Source organism: Calypte anna, chromosome 1 (genome assembly GCF_003957555.1).
Source record: "Calypte anna isolate BGI_N300 chromosome 1, bCalAnn1_v1.p, whole genome shotgun sequence".
Taxonomy (NCBI): Eukaryota; Metazoa; Chordata; class Aves; order Apodiformes; family Trochilidae; genus Calypte; species Calypte anna.
Window position 1 is genome coordinate 170847500 of NC_044244.1, and position 14655 is coordinate 170862154.

At 48.1% G+C, this 14655-nt stretch overlaps 2 long non-coding RNA genes across 2 annotated transcripts; one reads left to right on the forward strand and one right to left on the reverse strand.

The window, feature by feature from the left end:
• Positions 1 to 1748: 1748 nt before the first annotated feature.
• On the reverse strand, positions 1749 to 3884 carry LOC115599364. Its single transcript, XR_003988352.1, has 2 exons — positions 3345 to 3884; positions 1749 to 1967 (listed from the first exon to the last, which is right to left on the reverse strand). It is a non-coding gene; the product is annotated as an uncharacterized LOC115599364 (long non-coding RNA).
• A 4136-nt stretch (positions 3885 to 8020) lies between these two features.
• LOC115599562 lies at positions 8021 to 10388 on the forward strand. The gene is made up of 3 exons (XR_003988496.1): positions 8021 to 8314; positions 8517 to 8629; positions 9874 to 10388. It is a non-coding gene; the product is annotated as an uncharacterized LOC115599562 (long non-coding RNA).
• The last annotated feature ends 4267 nt before the right edge of the window (positions 10389 to 14655 follow it).

Consider the following 14655-nt stretch of genomic DNA (forward strand, 5'->3'; position numbering starts at 1 on the left):
GCCTTATGTTTATAAAACAAAAAAATACTACCTTGATCTTGCAGACCTAAAAAGCCTTTACAGTGTGGCTAAAAATAAAGTTAAGACAACAGACTATATATATTAAAATACGGGTTTCAGCCTCCCCATCAGTTGTTAGTTTCACCTTTCTGTGTACTCAAGTATCCAAACTCCAGTCTCCAATCCTTTTTGATAGTTAAACCAGAAAGAGCTATTGATATGAGGAGATACATATGTGTGTGTGCATATATATATATATATATATATAACAATATGTACCTCCTTTCTTCATGGATTAATTTAAGACACGCAGGTAATACAGAGAAAGTATGCTCCTGTTTTGGTTGCTGAATAATAATACCTTTGAATGTGGGATGTTTAATTAACATGTGTTTATGATCTCTGGGAGTGTGACAGATCTGCAGAACAACTAATAGCAATCCCAAGCCAGAATTTGAGAGCAAAGTGTGTTGGAGGTACACAGAAACTTAAACTCACGGCGATGGGAGTTGGCTCCAGTTTCTGTGCCTCGGTCTATAAGCCATGTCCTTACCCAAGCTGTTTTTCCAATCCACCTAATACATCTACCCACCTTTTGTTTTCAGACAACAGGCAGCGTTGGGGTTTGCTTTGTACTGTTGCCCCTTTGATTTCTTTCTGTGACAAGCTCCAGAGCCACAGAGGCAGCCTGGCAGCAGAACTCAAGCTGCAAGCACAGCAGAAGTAGGGAGCCCTCCAGCAGCCAGTTCCAGCTCTCGGTCACTGGCCAACCCATTGCTTGTAGAAGTTAGCATGCTTAAGTTGACATTGATCCCTCAAGGGACTAGCTACCAGCTAAAAAAAAAAAAAAAAAAACCAACAAAACTGGAGCACAGGGCTAGCCAAGCGTAGATTCTCTGTGACCCTGTGTCAGGACCTGTGATCCTGTTGTAAAAGCCAGCTATGTTACCTCCTTGCCCTCTGAGACTCCCAGGGAATCCCCAAGTCAATGAGGGGGGGAGTTATTTACAACTCCTTCGTGTCTCTGTCCTGGTCCTTCTTTTGTTTGGTTTGTTGTTTTGTTTTTTTTATTTTATTTTATTTTCTCTTGGTAAAACCCAGGGATGACTGAATACTCTCAAAAGGCATATTTGTTCCCTTTTGAAGGCTTACTACAACAAAGCAAGAATAATCTGCCCCATTAATTATAGATAATGGAAAATGTGTAAGTATCTACGTGGTTAAAGAGGCGAGCCTGCTGTCATTGATGGTATCACCGTGGTACATAGGCTGAAAAGGCAGATGCATTTGAACTTTCCTGGTAGGTTAGAAGATTTAGAAGTCAGGAGACCCATAAAGTCTACCTATTAAATGTACTGAGGGTAGAAATGGTGGTTTGCTTCTGGAGAGGAAATAGAGCAAAGATACACCAGAGCAGAGAAAGCTAGCAGGACAAAGGAGATACTATTGACTCATTCCAGGCTGCCGACTTAGCAGCTCAACTTTGTTTCCTTTTAACTTTTGTAACAGTAGGAGCTCAAAGCTCCTCGGTCTATTTTCTGCACAAATAGAAACACCCAAACTTCAAAAAGTAATACACTTTGAAGAAACCCAAGCCATTAACACACTGAAAACTGTCTGTGCTACTGAACAAGGCTTCACGGTTACTTGAGTTCTGCAGTGAGTAAATGCTGATGGTGTGGTAATGATTTTACACTGCTGCATTCTGGCAAACAATTCTCGACAAGTATCAGTTTGTAAAACACTTCTTGTTATTTTTAGTGTGATACGGATTTATTGACATTACAGCGGGTACTACTGAAATATTTACACAGAGTGAGTAAAAACCCCCCTCTTTTATTTTTTTTTTTTTTTTCCTCCACCAGTAGCATATTGCAACAAGTTTCTAACCCCGGAACGTTACACTTGTAACACTGGGGAAAGCGTGCGGTGTGTGAAACTGAGATTCTGCCCTCAGTGTTTAATTCCTATGAAAAAAAGAAAAAGAAAAAGAAAAAGAAAAAAAAATAATAATCAGCATTTCAGTGTCCACTTCGGACAATGAAGTGTTCAAAGCCACCTCTATGACAGCATCTACGCTCATTTCTTTCCTCTCCGAAGCCTATTCCCCGGCAAGGAGAGTGTCAGAAAACGTCATAAACGCAAATTAATCGGCATCACGTAAACACCCCCTCCCTCCCCTTTCCCTTCCCCCTCCCTCCCTCACGTACCGCAGCGTATAAGTTTGATTTAACTTTTGAAACATTCAATCCTGCCTTCTGCAACACCCTCTCTGCCCCCTATCCCCCCTCCCTACCCCCCGCCATCCCGTAGCCGAGGGGGGGGAGCAGGGAAGGCAGGCGGGGCGGGGTTGGCTCTGGGGGCTGTCACTCAGGTGACGTCACAATACGCCTGTGTGAGGGCTGTAAACACTCGGACGGGCGGGCGTGTGTGTGTGTGTGAGAGTGACTGACGCGGGGGCCTCCCACCACCCCCCCCACACCACCACCACCACACCACCCCCGGCTTGCGCCCGTCCGGGCGCAAGCCGGGGGTGGTGTGGTGGTGGTGGTGTGGTAGGCGCGTCCCCGCTTGTTTCCCTGCGCGCATGGTAGCGGCACGAAAGGTAGCATCACTGTAGCGGGGGGATGATGTAATTCTCCCTCCGGCCAGTGACTGCCTGCGCTTGCACCGATCCGACTGGCAAAGGGGATAGGGGGAGGGTGTGGGGGGGTGTTGTTTTACGCGTGATCGTATCAGCATCTCCTGACCGCGCACCCTCCTCCCCCCCCCCCCGACTTTAAAATCCCCACCCCCTTCGCCCCCCGGTTCCAAGAGGAAGGAAGGAAAGAAGGGGGGGGGAATGGGGGAGACCCGCGTCGAGTGTGCAGGGTAAACACGCCGGTGAGCGCCGCGGCGAGCGGTAAACAAGTCTCTAAAGGTGCCCTCCGCCGCACGGCAAGTTGCTGCGGGCGGGGTGTTTCCCCCACCACCACCTCCATGTACACACACACACTTCCCCCTAACAAAAGCCCGTTTAATGTCAGCTTTTGTTCGGCGGGCAGCAGCAACCGTCCCCTCTACGATCACCTTATTTCACCGGTCTCTCGCCCCCGCACACCGAAAACCCTGGGTACCCCCCACGCCCCGTCCCCCGTGCGCCCATCCCCGCTTGCTCCGTGGCGCTTCGCCCCCCCCCCCCCCGCCTCCTGCACTAGGCGCCTCCAAATTCTCCTGTCCCCGGAGCTCCTGGTTCCCTCCTGCCCGCTCTCTGAGGCAGTAGGCAGGTTGGCGAGCAGGCAGCACACCACCCCCCAGCCCCTTTCCCTCCCCATAGAAAAGGCAGTAGCTTAAATGGCACTTACTGTCAGAAGAGGAGGGAATGGGAAAGCCACTCGCTCGGTGCAAAAGCAAAATAGCCACTCGCAGGACGTTGCCAGCATAGGAGTCAGTCAGCGAGGGAAAAAAAAAAAAGAAAAAAAAAAGAAAAAAAAAAAGAAAAATATAAATAATCTTCCAGTAGCGTTGGGTGTGAGGGAGGATTCGCCTTTTAACCGAAGAAAAATAAAATCAAAAAATATCCAGCCCCCCCTACACCCCCCGGTTGCCTTTTTTGTGCAGTTTCAGCAAAGCTGCGAGGAAGTTGGTCCTTTTGTTCCACTATTTATAGATTGCGTCAACATTGCGAAAAGGAGAAGGCGGAGCGGTGGCACTTACTCCTCGCCGAGGTGCGGGGAGAGGACGGGGGGGAGAAAAGATATCGGGGTGGAGGGGCGGGGTGGTGGACACATACACACACACACACACATATGCACACTCACACACAAGCCCGGCGCGTTACAAGCGACCTCAGCGCGCTCCCCGCCCGCCGCCGGAGCCGCCCCGAACAACGGGGGGGAACCGGGCGGGGAGAACCGCGCTGCTTCCCCGCCCGGCTGCCGCCGCACAGCACCGCCCCGCGGGCAGCGAGGCGAGGAGCGCCGAAACGACCGGCGGGGCCCCCGCCGCTCGTTTCGGCGCTCTTCGCCTCGCTTGGTATCTTTTTCACCTCCATCCCCCGGTAGAACCTGTTGCGGACCCTTGGGTTGAAAGCTACGAGGGGGCAGGTGCACTCATCGGCAAACCCCGTTTTCTTTTCCGAGGTGGCCGAAGGGTTAATTGGGTGAGCCGAGGGGAAAAAAGGTTTTTAAACCCGTGGGGATGGGGGAGGTGGTCGTGAAAGTTATCTCTTCTCCGCCGTTCGAAAAGGAAAGGGGCAGGGGGTGGTGGGGGAAACCGGCTCTTTTCTGGCCGAAGGCCAGTGTTTCTAAACTGAATGTAAACAAAGAAAACTGAAAACACCAGAGGAGGGCCTTCCACTGCCGCCAAAGCTGGGGAACTTGTTCGCAAACGGGTGCCGAGTTTTGTCAACCCCCGTTTTCCTCCCCGTCTTGAGCGCTCACGGTCACCCCGGCCACCGCCCTCGGGTGCCGCGGGACGGGGGGAGCTTTCCGCCGGCGGGGACGGCGCAGAGTAGCAAGCCTCAAAAAAACCCGAACAAAAAACAACAACAAAAAAACCTCAAACCAAAACACATACACAAAAAAACTTTTGCCGTTTTTTTTCCCCCTTTCATTTAGGTTTTGGTTGTTGTTTTTTGTTTGTGTTTTTTTTTAATTTTATTTTATTTAAAAAAAACTTTTTTATCTAGAGCCAGGACTCGCCCCTCCCGTCCCAGGCGGCAGAGCCGCCGTACTCCGGGCGTGCGGAGGCCGGAGCAAGGCTTGCCCGAGCCTGCCGGGCGCTCCCGGCTCCGGCCTCGGTGCTCCGTGGAGCTGCTGGTGCTGCTGCTTGTAACGTGCTCAGGAAAACACTCGCGGGAAACATTTGCTCCGTTGGCAAAACCCTCTATGATTAGACGGGGAAATCCTCGCTTGCTAGCACCAAGGCCGGTGGGGTGTCACTGCGGGGTTAGGGAGGAACTGGAGAGAAGGAGGAAGGCTGAACGCGTCCGTGACCGTGACACCGGTTGTTCGATCGCCCTACAGTCACCCATGACGGACCCGTGGACTATGCGTGCGCCCCGCAGAAATGCAGCCTTCGGACCGGACGAGGTTTGCGTTTTTTTCCTCGCTCCTTGCTTCTATGAAATCTGTGGGCGGATGATTTCCCCTCGTAGTTATGCTTCATGACAACGGATGCCTTCCCGATGATGTTTTTTTTTTCTGGGGGAGAATGCGAGTCCCCCAGAAATCTCCCCTTCCCTCCCCCGCCCCAGCCCACACACGGCCCCTGCTCGCTGCGGTGCGGCAGCGGGGAGCGCAGGTAATGGTTGGGTAAGCTTCGAGTGAATAAAATAAAATCCGTTAGCGTGGTTCTTTTCTTGAAGAGTCCCATGATCCCGGGCTTTACTCGCTTCTCCAACTCCGTGCTTCGCAGCGAGGTCTCCTTCCCACTTCGCTGCCCCTGCGACAGAACACGGTGCTTGTCCGTTCTCCATGAGCTCTCCGTGGGGAGTGCGGCTACTCTTTCCCTGCTTTGCTATGGCTAAAAAACCCCAAACCAAACAGAAAACAAACAAACAAACAAAAGAAACACAACCCGAAAAGAAAAATTTTAAAAAGTAACAAAAATCACCTAGTCCAAAGACGGACGGTGTTCAGTGTCATTTAAAAGCCGAATTGTCTTTTGCGTACAAAACCTGTGACAAAAGCGAATACTTTTATAGCCCCTTGACTGACGGTGTAAAAATTAACTGGTGTTGAAAAGTAACAAATAGTAGTAATAAAGAATAGATCCAAACTATGAAACGTAGATAAGCCCTCCTGGAAAGAACTGAGCTGAACTGACAGTAGGCAGGGAATTCGATTCCTTCTCTGAAAATTTAGAAGAAAATGTGAGTCTGACGCGGCTGCACCATTACTACTATTTGTTTAAACGCGCCTCTGGGAAAAAGGGTTTAAAAATTAAAAAATAAAAATTAAAAAAGGCGTTGTTACAGAAATGGGCGAGGGAAGATAGAGAGGTGAAATGTGTGAGTACCAACCAGCGGGCATGCCTGCCCCGAGGGCTCGGAGCCGGGGGCTGAGCTGCGGCGAAAGCCACGGCGTTCAGAAATGTTGCAACAGCGCTTTGGAAGTCTCTAAAGAAAAGCCGAATTGTTCGAACTTAGGTAACTTAAGGAAACTCGTTATGACCTACATTGCTTTTCTGAGTCAGCAGCCGCAGCCCCGGCCCCGGCGGGTCCGGCCGCGCTCCCGACGCCGCGCACCCCCCGGCGTAGTCACCCCCCCCGCCGCTCCCCGTCCCCTCCCCACCCCCCGCCGCCCGGGCTCTCTGCTCCACGGGGTTACAAATAAACTCGCCTGGTTGGAGAGGGTTTCACTTCTGCCGTCAGGAATGCCTCAGACTTTGGGGTTTGGTGGTTTTTAGGTTTTTCTTGCAGGTTTGCTGACAAAGCAGCGTGCCTGCATCGGTGGTGGTTTACCGGCGGGTTTTTGAGGAGGAAAGTTAATTTAAGCGGAGGAGGGGTTTTGTTTGTTTGGTTTTATTGGTGTTTTGTTTTTTTTTTTTTTTTTTTTTTTTCTTTTCCCCCAAGTTTTTAAAAGCTGTACTTTATTTTCCAAAGTGATACCGATTGTCTCCTGCACCGGCCAATAAATACCTTATAGGGGAAAGTTACTGTGTTGCACACTTCTTAACGCTTCAGCTAGACAAGGAAAGTCTGAAGTTCCTATGCAAAGCTTACCGAACAGCTTTCCATATTCCTATTGTAATGTGATACAAAACTAGCAACGACTCAGCTGCAATTGTCCGCATTCTCAAGACTCAGAGTTTAATCCAGTTTGCAGCGAGCTCGGACAGTTGCACCGAACCTCATTAAACGCATAGTCTAGCATCAGGAGAAGAACCAGGAATGTTTTAACATCTTGATTAAAGTAATAAGTGCGCGAAGTTACCGGGCACGGGACAGGGAAGATCAGCCTTTCTTTTATATTCAAAATGACGGAATAGTCGAGATGAAATGACCTAAAAAAACTCCGCCTTTTGGAGTTTCTGCCTCTCCTTTGCCCCGGCCGCTCCCCCTCAGTTCTCACTTCTTGTTTATCGACACGCTGTTAACATCACCAGGCAAACTGAAACGACAAAACTCAGCTCCAAATGTCTGGATTTTTCCGTCCAGGCGTATACTGGGTTTTCACACTGCTCCCAGCCCTACTTTTGCTATTATTATCTTCATTATTTTTAATATAATTTAATATTTAAGTATTATTATTACTGATGTATTTATGAAACTTTTCAGGTTTTATTGGCCAATTACGGCAAGTCACTGCATTTCAAAATGGGACGGAGAGATCAAATCCAGTTTTCTTTATTTTAAAGAAACTTTCATAGCCGTGGTGGAGAGTTGATTTGGTACTTGCAACTTTTAGCAGCTGTGTGTTTCCTGCAGTAGTGAAATTTCAGTCTCCCTTCTTAAGAAACCAGCCAAATTTGGAGATAGATAGCAATCGAAAGCAGTTCCTCTTACTCTTAAGCAAGGAGGGGGACAGGAGAACACCAGCTTTCATTTTGGGGGTCGGGAGGGACTTGTTTACCGGTGTGGAAATGTCACCTTTCCGAGCCCTGTTTCTCCACCAGACCTCCCCGCGGGGATGAGCCACTGTCCCGCAGCCACCTCCGGCTCCGCGCTGGACGGGGGCTGCCAACTATCGGCAAATAAAGTCAACGCCTTCGTCTGCCTGAGGTGTTCTGGGTTTTTTGTTTGTTTGCTTGTTTTGGGCTTTGTTTTGTTTTGGGTTTTTTTCCTTCAAATAACTCCCCCAAAATTCCCCCGTGGTGTCACAGAAAGAGTGCGGTGGTAACTGCCGCCTCAGCACTCCCCTTGCTCACAAGCCTCAAATGTCAAAGGCGAGGCAGAAGGCGTTTGTGCCCGGGAGGGGGAGGGAGAAAAAAAGAAAGAAAAGTCAGATATAGCTGGCGATGAAAAGGGTGTGAGAAGGCAGTGCCGGCACTGACACAGTGCGTCTCCTCTTCCAGCGAAGCGGGAGCGGCTGCGGCATCCCGCTCCCTTCCCCGGCGGGGTGCGTGACCGGGACTGTCCGGCAGCCCCGCCGCTCCCCCTGCGATCCGCGGGGCTGCCCCGGGAGCTGCCGGCCTCTCCCTGCCCCTGGCTGGAACACCTCCGGAGGGCACGGGCAGTTCCTCGGGGGGTCGAGGGCGGGCGGCGGAGTCCCTCCATTCCCCCGTATCGCTCTCCGTCCGGTCAAGCCGACAGAATGAGCTGGAAAAATGAGGTTTGGGGAGACCTACGGAGGGGATGGACGTGATCTGTGCGTCGATGCGAAGCCGAAGGGTCAGCGGCCGCAGTTAACACGTCATTTCTACAGCGATTTTGGGCTTTTTTTTTTTTTTTTTTTTTTTTTTTTTTTTTTTTTTTATGTGTGTGTGTATATAGAGCTGCGTAATTTCGTAATTAGTTTTTCAGACACCATTACCTATATTCAGCGCGTGCGACCAGGTTGTTAAAGACTGGATGATTTTTTTTCTCTTATCAGCTGGATCTATGCAGCATTTAACCCCGTGCGCCTCATCACGTTTCTTTACCGAACTAACTATCTGGGCAGCCTGCGGTCAGCCCGGTACTGCTCTGTAGTGAAGGACTGAAAAGGTACGATGCAATGTAACACAAAATGATTGTAGACTTGCAGGGTGTTACCGAGGTTAAGTGAAAGTCCTGGGAAGGTCAGAGCAAAGAACTGGTAGCTTTCCAGGAACAAAATCGTTATTTTTTAATTGACCCGAAGTGGGGTTTTGTTGGGTTTTTTTTTTTTTTTTTTTTTTTTTTCCCCTATTTTTCCCTTTCCTCCTTTTTAAATATATATTTTTTAAATTTTATTCCCCCCCCCCCTTTCCTAGCGTAGCTGTTAAGTGTCTTTATTCTTAGTAAAGTGGAGGCTTTAAAACGTGCTCGTCACGGGCGACTGGCGGGAGGAATATATACAGCAAATAATGACAGTCCTTAGCAAAAGAAATACAGTGACCTCGGTTTGGATAGAGGTGTCCCAGCTAAGACTTGTCTTTTCCTTTTTTGGGGTTTGGTTTTCTTTGTTTATTTTTATCTTATTAATTAATTCATTAACTAATTAAACACCTTTGGTTATATCACAGGTGTGGCCAGGCGCAGGGGTTGTCGTTTCTGAAATGCCCCTGTAGCCCCTGAGACGGCCCTAGACAGAACTGGGACCGGGGGGACGAAGAGTTCTATTCCCTTCAGCCACAAATGTTACATTTCACTCCCCTTTTTGTTCCCCAGTCCAGATATTTGGCTGATAATAACTAAATCTCTGTGTGACGGCTCGTTTTCCTGACAGGCTGAAGAGCCAACTCACCCCCTTCATGTCAGGTTTCTGAGCGTCCTGTTACAGGACAACCTTTTCCTCGGCGATGTCCTCAAGCCCTTATTTTGATGTGTGCACCTTACCCTCTCCCCCCCCCCCGTGGCACCAAGGCTGCAGGTTTTTTTTCTTGACAAACTTTGCCTAGATTTTGGGTGTAAAATCAGGTACTTTGGGCTCTGCAGACGTCTGTCTTATCTTCCTATTTGGGATAATTAAACTATAAAAAATCTCGATGTTAAAAATACCAAATGCAAATATCATCTTGGGTGTCTATTAGTATTTTTATTTCACCCGGCACATAAGAAGTTATTTACCCTGTAGAAAGAGGTGAAGAATCACCTTTTAGGTCATATGGTGCAATTAAGCAAAAAAGTTCGGAGTCAGAGAAGCCTGGAATATTACTGTAAGAAAACACCAACTTTGGGGTTTTTTCTTTTTAGGTGTTGTGGGGAATTTTATAGTTTTTTTGGGTTTTTTTATTATTTATTTATTTATTATTTCCCCCCGAGTGTAGTCGTCTTTTGGACATAGGATAGTTGCTTCTTCTCGGTTATTTACTCGTCAAAAGAAGATATCGAGCTCCGAGGGTCCCGATTCTGTTCGCAGGGAGGTCACCAGTGTCGGGGCCGGGTGCCGGAGGAGATCCTGGCACAGAAGCTCGGTCGAAGTTCTTCGTCAAGCGAAGCGGAGAGCCGCTGACAGCCCGCTGCAGATCTTCTTCCTAGGCTAGTTTGGGCTTCCGGAAAGATGAGTAGTTATTATAAAATGTTCAGGTTGCTCTGATGGAAACTTTAAGGTGTATTTGAATTATGTAAAAACAGACACAATAATGACATCACTCCGAAAAGTAATTTCTGACTGGAAAGCAATAAAAGCTTGCAGGATTTGACAGTTAATTGACAGTTAATTCCATCCCGTTCCGCCGAAAGTGAAACGTGTGTGTTTGGGAGATATTCAGACTTTGCCATCACCTTGGGGCATCGGAGCAGTCCTCCTTCAACCTCCTTTAATCCGTGGTCCATAGGTAACGCCGAGGTTCCGGCTCCATCTCCCTCAGGTTTCCCTGCGAGGCACCGGGAGAGCCTCCGGGCAGCGGGGTCTCCCTAGGGCCGGAATTCGTTTTCTCCCTCTCCCTCAGTGCCCCCTTGGTCGCCCCGAGCCGGGCAGAGGGATCAGGGACCCCCAGGCGCTGCTCCAACACCCGCTGCCACCTGCCCTGCCCTCCCCGGCCGGGACGAGCAGATCCGCAGGGCTGCAGCTACTCTCGAGTCATTACTACTTCTTAGGTTTGGTGGTGGGTTGTTTTTTGTTTGATTGTTTGTTTGTTTTGGTTTTTTGTTGTTGTTTGGTTTTTTATTTTTTTCCCCTTTCCATTTTTCTCTCTTTCTTTCTTTTTTTGTTTCTCTGCACCAGCCTCTTATCTTTTACTCGCAGACAGTCGACCCAGTGGGCTTCCAGGCAGTTGTAGCAGCCCGGAGATCTTGCTACTCTCCTCTGACTGCCTCTAAACGCTGTAGTTAAAATGCTGGCACTGTGGTGATTCTTCTCCAGCTGATGCTGCTGGTCAGTATTTACCGCCAGACAGTCATTTATCTCCCTTGTTCAGCTTTTTTTAATTTTTTTTTTCCGTGTGGAAAATGCAAATGAGGTTTGTGTTCGGCCATTTTCTTCAAACTTGACACCCCGAGCTGCGGATTTGTCCGTGCTCGGGTTTACCCCGAGCTGGGATTTCCCTGTGCACGGTAACTCAGCAAACACCACAGCTGGGCTGCGAAGCAACTTGTGGGTCTCACCGACAGGGCCCCCCCCTCTGCTTTTTCTGTCTCTTTGTGGCAGTGGCCGTGAGCTGTCCCGGGTCACGGTTTGGCTTTCCCTTGGCCCTTGGGACTGTCACCGAGGGGTGCCACTCGCCGAGTCCCTCCGTTTCCTGCCGTCTGGCTGGTACACGGGGGACGACCCTCTCCCAGGGCGGGGAACGCGGGAGAGGAAGATGGGTACCCGCGGAGCTGGTACTGGTGGCAGTGCTGGGACAGTGCTGGTTCTGTGCTGGGACAGTCAACGACTCTGCTGGAGAGGTCTAGGACAGCGCTGGTACAGTCTGTAACTGCTCGAACAGAGATGGGATAGTTGGGGCGGTGATGGGACTGTCCCAGGGCAGTGCTGGGACAATACTGGGACAGATGGGACAGTGCTGGAATAGACTGGAACTGTCCTGCAACAGGATCCTGGGGCGGTGCTGGGAGAGGCTGGAACAGCCCTGGCAAAGACTGGAACAGTGCTGGAGCAATTAGGATAATGCTGGGACCTCCTAAGATGTTGCTGGGACTGTGCTGGCAGAGTTTGGAGCAGTGCTGGGATAATCCTGGAACAATTAGGATAATTCCGGGACATACTGGGACAGTTAGGACAGCGCTGGGACTGGTGCTGGGCAGGCTGGGAGAGGGCATCGTCAGGAGGAGGAGAAGGGGGCAGGGTTGGGGGGAGGAAGGGGGTGTGTGGGGTGGGCAAGGAAGGGGCAGCTGCCTAATCCGCGCTGTCGTGCCACAGCATCTGAGAAGTACTCGCACCCCGCATCTCTGCCGGGTACCAGTCAGTATCTTGCCCAGAGCTCGAAAAGACGGCTGATAACATAACCCCCTTTTGGCTCTATCGCTCCACCCAATACACCTCGTGGTTTCTTCCCTTGTTTTGTTGTTTTTCTCTCCCCTCCTGGACACACCGCCCTCTCCCTTTCCCCGCCCCTGAGGGTCCCCCCGGAGCGGTACCGCTGGCATTTCCCCGCCGGATCGGGGGCCACCCGAAATGCTCCCGTTAATAAACCTCGTTCTGCCCCTTCATTTGCGATGGCAGAATCGGGTGTCCCCTTGTCTGGAAGCGAAAGGGCAAAAGGCAAAAATAAAAAAACGACCCTAATTTTTTTTTTTTTTTTTTTTTTTTTTTAAACAGTAAAGAAAGGTTTTCATCTTGTAGATGTTTGCCTATTAGAGCTCCCAGGCAACCTGAAAGCTGCTCGAGTACCTTATAGTATCCATGAGCATGGGACAACGGTTCCAGGACAATAGTTTAGATTTATTATATGGAGTTATACATAGTTATATCAAAGATATCAATACTCATCTATTGAAATTGAAAATTATTTGCAGTCTGAAAAGATTTACTCTTCATGACTTTTGATTTGAGATAAAAAGTGCAGTTATTTCTTGGCCGTGTGCATTTTAGAGGGCCAAATTCATTGAAGATGTTTTGCACAATCCCACAGGACAACTTTAATTGCTGGTGAAATTTTATTTGACTTGGCAATGTTGCAGTGGGGATTTGACTCATCAAGATGTAAATTAAGAGGAAATAGAGGGGAAAAAACGTTTTCCTGCATGTATCTGAATGTATATTTCCTCATTTTAATAGACTAGGTAATATTACTTCTCTGTCATAAATTAGAAAGTGCTGTATAGGGAATTCAGGAAAGATCAACCAAAATGATTAGTTTATGGTGTATGAAGGAACTTTGTTCAATACCTGTAATGCACATCTGCAAAGGTAGGAATGAAAGTAGTTTGGGTATTGAAATGTCTGTGCTTGTGGCCAGGGAGATCTGCAATGTGCAAATGTAATAGTACTGCTCCTGCTAAAGTGCTCACTTGTACCAGCAATGCTCAGAGCTTAGGGATGATCCTAGGCTCCAGCCTAGAATTCAGACTGGTTTTGGTTTGGTTTTGCTGCAAGGTAAGCAAACTCTAGGGAGATTTCAGAAGTTTCACGTGCCTGGCCTGTTGTATCACCTAACTCTGTGTGACTTAATGTGCAGCTCCATATTTGTCACTTTCAGATTCTGAGAGTCTGTATTTCCTCATGTATTTCACAGAAAATTGAAGCACTGTATTTGAGGCTTTGTATCCTACCTTAGAGGCCAGGTCACTAAAGTCTGGCGGAGAAATAAAATGAAAAAAACTAACTGGCTTATTGGAACTGTACCAGTTATGTCTCTTTTCCTTTATATTGCAGTCATTCTTCCCTACAAAGAAACAAAGGGGTTTTGGGTAAAAGATCTGAAGGAGAAGAATGCATCCTTAGGATTAGCATTTCTTCACTCTAACATGTTGTTGGAGTTTTTTTGGTGTTTTTTGTTTTTAAATCATCTGTCACGCCCTGCTCTTGTTTGTACATTGCCTACTTGTCTTATAAGCTTATTTGGGTAAGACAATTTTTGTGGAATCCAGCAGAAATAATCCAACTTATAGCAATTCTGAATACTAACTTACAGCAATAGTGGAGAATGGCAGAATGCTTATAAGATGTCATAGTCATGTCATAACCATGATGGCCTAAAGTTAACTAAGTTAACGCAGCCAGCACATCTTTGTAGAGACCCTTGCTTTCCAGATGTAACACACAACCATTTCTAGTAAATGTCAGCTATCTCTGATACAGAGTTCAGGAAAAAGACCAGCAACACCTAATTCACTGCTCAGAAGTATGTTTGGGTCAGAAACTTCAGCAGTTTTCCACATGAGACTCTCATTAATCTGAGAATTAATTTGATGCTTGGGTAGCTCAGGTGGGACTCTAGTCCTGGATCCCCAGGTGTCAGCTGGGATCCTTGGGCATCTGACTTCTGTTGAAATATTTCTTTTTGGGTAGTCGTAGGCAAGTATCTGAGTAGCTTTAGATTTTGAGTCTCACTTTTTTCTTTAGGGGTTGGATAAAAGATCTCTCATTGCATCGGTAAATGTACATTTAGCAGAAAGTAACCCTGAGCAAGAATATCCTGCTTCTAGTGAAGGGATTTCAGCTGTTCTGGTGCTGTTCAGCTGTTTCAGCTGCGTTGGAACCGTTCATTCAGAAGAGCTTACCTGAGAGCAGTTGTTATGTCTTTATAATAATTTTATAATGGTTTTGTTGTCATAATGAAAATAGTTATTTTCATGACAATTAATCATTTATTAATAAATTCAGATGGCTACTGCGGGAGCAGATACAGTATATAACATACATCTGGCTCCGTGGCCTATCTCAATGTCCCAGGAAAACCATCTGCTTGCCCAACTCACACCAAGTTGGAGTGAGGAAATGGGCCTGGTGTGGTTTCCCAAAGCTCAACAGATTGTGGGTCAATCCAGGACTTCCTATCAGGCAGGAACCAATCTGCACAGGAACCTTCCCAGAAGCTCTTGCTGAGGCATTATAATTCATGGTACTCTACCTCAATGTGTTTTATCATGCAGAAGGCAATTACATGAAAATACTTTAAAATATATAGGTTACTGATATCACATGGGTATGCACTCTAATTGTATTG